This window comes from Mandrillus leucophaeus, unplaced genomic scaffold (genome assembly GCF_000951045.1).
Source record: "Mandrillus leucophaeus isolate KB7577 unplaced genomic scaffold, Mleu.le_1.0 Scaffold537, whole genome shotgun sequence".
In the NCBI taxonomy this organism is placed as follows: Eukaryota; Metazoa; Chordata; class Mammalia; order Primates; family Cercopithecidae; genus Mandrillus; species Mandrillus leucophaeus.
The window spans coordinates 1,240,834-1,243,374 of NW_012105775.1; the positions used below are offsets into that span (position 1 = coordinate 1,240,834).

The window sequence follows — 2,541 nt, forward strand, 5'->3', positions numbered from 1 at the left end:
AATAATTCCAACATCACTCTTACCTATTTTTCTCTAAGTGTAAAGAGAGCTGGAGTTCAAAGACATACCAACTGTCTACCCTGTTCCAAGGTTTTCTCTTATACACATCTGGTGCGCTGTTCCCAGGCCCCGCGGCGCGCGGGAGCGGCGCGTCCGGGAGGGGCCCGAACGCCTTTCTTGGGGAGGGGGCTGTGGAGCGCAGCATGAGCGGCGCTGGGCGAGCTCGAGGGGCGAGCAGCCTACCTGGACCCAGGCTTATAGAGAGCTGTCGCCGTCCTCGCCGGTACTCGCTTTCGTCCCTCTGAGGAATAAGTTAAAAACCCTGAGTCTGGTTCTGAGCCTTCCTCTGGCGCAGGCGCGACCCCACTCGGCCCTCCTGTCGCCCAACTTGGGACAGACGCGGCGGCCGGGCGTTCGGATCCCTGAGCCTCGGCCGCTGGGGCTACATACACAGTCCAGGACGCCACAGAATCGCCGAGGCCCCGCGAACGCCCAAACGGCCGCATCTCGAAGTGATCCCATATGAAGAAGACAGCGCGAGGAAGCGAGACCCTGCTGTGTGCCGGCCCCCGGAGGGCGCCCCGGGCCCGGTGGGTGGGAGGATGGGGAAGCACAGAGAAACACGCAGGCAGTAAAATCTTAGGAGGACAGGGGGTGCCAGCGTGCAGGAAATGCTGCTAAGATACCTTTAGGAGCCGGGTAAAACGGAGAGACCAGCAGTTCCAGGCACCCGCAGGCCAGCCCGGTCCGCTCAGCCCTTCCTCCCTGCCCTCCAGGCAGCGCTCAGCCCACGGTAGAAATGTCTTGGATCGTTTTTCCGACGAGGAAAAATTGAACTTTTTATACCCAACTTTTCTACTTTCTTAGAAATGTTGACTCACCTTTGAGGAAGCATTACTTGAAACTATTACTGTAAATTGCTTGACATTTGAATTAGATGCAGAAAGATTAAAGGGTCTCAGAAGAATCTTGTAAGCTAGACTGGAATTGACTCTGTCTAAATGGACAGCAACAGTCATCTATACGCAGAAATAATAAAGCAGGTGGAGGGAGCCTCTAACTTACCTTCCAGCGACACCGTAGGATTTCCTGAGCAGGCCTTTTTGTCAGAGTTTTGAGCTGGGCTCCCAGAGACTGGATTGGGGCTTTCAGTTCCTCCCCTTCTAGAGTCAGACTTCTTCCTGAAGAGAGAATGTTATCTCTACTTCCCTATCACAAACACTTCCTAGAACACAGCCCTGTTAAAAGTTAAATACAGGCGGTCCCTCCCACACTATATTTCCCTGTGATCTGAAGCTGTACACATTATACAATCTTTTGTATCTCTTTAAATTATAGGTATAATCTGTGGGATTAGGTATAACTAAACAGGTCAAAAAGCAATCCTGTGACATAATACAGTTCCTGAGCACTCCAGGTTTTGATGAGTTTCCCAACTGTCACCCCATTATCAGCATTTACAAGATTGTCATGTATTCATTTAACAAACATTCGTGGAGATCCTCTGATGTTCCAGACCATGCTAGGTGCTGGGAATATAAAATGCACAGGACATAAGGCTCGGCTCTTCAAGAGCTCACCATCTGACAGGTGTATCCTCATTCATTGTAGATATCAACATTTTCTCCTGTGTGATCAACAAAACCCTACAGGAGCAGCACCCGTGAAGGAACTTTTCCTGGGAGTGGAGAAGAACCACATCTCCTCCAGCATTTTGATCCCTAAAGCACAAATCGACTGCAGCCCGGAGCAGATCCTGGATCAGTGGGTGGTCATTGAGGTGGGTCTTGCTGCTACAGCTGCAAATGTCCATTGTCTAATAGATGAAGAGGAACCCACTCCTTAATATCCAATACATAATGATCATACATGGAAGTCTGACCAGACACTCTTCGATGACGGTGCTAGCCACAATTCTCACCCTCTCACCTTCCCATCCCACTTCTTGTGCTTTGCAAACTAAAACTGAAATATCCTAAGTCCCACTACCAAGGTGGCAGTATTTTTTTTAACGCCTGTAATTGATTGTGTGGAGTAAATATTTGTGTGCGTTTATGAAGGTCCATGGGACTTTCTGACTCTCCCAGAACTCCACGTCACATGAGGTAGGCCTTCATCGGAATGTTCCTGCCTTCAGCAGGTCCTGAGTGAGCCCCTTTGCTGTGCAGAACAATGGTGATACATACAGGCAAAAGCAAAACCCACAAGGTATCCACCTCACAGTCAACCGCGAGAGATCTTCAAGAGACACACCTCAGGAATGATTCTGAACCTTCTTCACCAAATAAAATATTCCAGAAATAGTATTAGATTTTAATGTGTGTGTCCTTCCTTGCTGGTCTTCCTAGCAGCAGCCCTCTTGTTTCTTGCGTTTTTAGGCAAACAGCCTGAAACTTAGCGCAGAGACGGTGGAATTGCAGCACGTGTGAAGATATCAGTACATCATTTTGGCCTCAGGACATCTTACTGAAAATAATTCTATATTAAAGCTATACACTTTGCTGAAATTAAAAAAAAAAAATCAATGGTGAATTACAAAAT

General features: G+C 48.4%; 1 protein-coding gene across 1 annotated transcript in view; it reads right to left on the bottom strand.

Annotated features, from left to right (window-relative positions):
- SIPA1L2 (signal-induced proliferation-associated 1 like 2) overlaps positions 1–505 on the bottom strand; it is a 241,689-nt gene extending 241,184 nt beyond the window's left edge. The window contains exon 1 of the mRNA XM_011997316.1: positions 244–505. The gene's annotated coding sequence lies outside the window, so the exon portion shown is untranslated. The remainder of the gene's footprint in view (positions 1–243) is intronic.
- Between the last annotated feature and the right edge of the window lie 2,036 nt (positions 506–2,541).